Below are 650 nucleotides of genomic sequence, written 5' to 3' on the forward strand. Positions count from 1 at the left end.
AGCCGGCCCCTGAAAGTCAGAGGAGGGGCTCTGATGGGGAACTCAGAAACCCTGCCCCAGCCAGTGAAAGAACTGGAGGCCCTGTTCTCATCCTACACCCAGCCCTCCTGGCGCTAACCCAGGGTCCAAGACTGTGAATGTAAGCGTGTGCTCCCTGGTGAGGGCAGGCAGGCATTTTGGATGGTGTGCTGGGAAAATCACGGTCCCTGGACCTGGGTTCAAACGCTAACTCCATCCTTTTTGATCTCACGTACCTTTTTACCTTTTTCTGTGCCTCAGTTTCCTGAGCTTTAAAATGGCATAACAGGGCCGGGCGCAGTGGCTCACGCCTGTAATCCCAGCACTTTGGGAGGCGGAGGCGGAGGCAGGTCGATCACCTGAGGTCAGGAGTTTGAGACCAGCCTGGCCAACATGACGAAACCCCATCGCTACTAAAACTACAAAAATTAGCCAGGCATGGTGGCAGGGGCCTGTAATCCCAGCTGCTCGGGAGGCTGAGGCATGAGACTCATTTGAATTAATTAATTTATTTTAAAAATGCATCACAGGCTGGGCACAGCGACTCATGCCTGTAATCCCTATGCTTTGGGAGGCCAAGGCAGGAGAATCGCTTGAGGCCAGGAGTTTGAGACCAGCCTGGGCATCATAGA

This window comes from Chlorocebus sabaeus, chromosome 5 (genome assembly GCF_047675955.1).
Source record: "Chlorocebus sabaeus isolate Y175 chromosome 5, mChlSab1.0.hap1, whole genome shotgun sequence".
Lineage (NCBI taxonomy): Eukaryota > Metazoa > Chordata > Mammalia > Primates > Cercopithecidae > Chlorocebus > Chlorocebus sabaeus.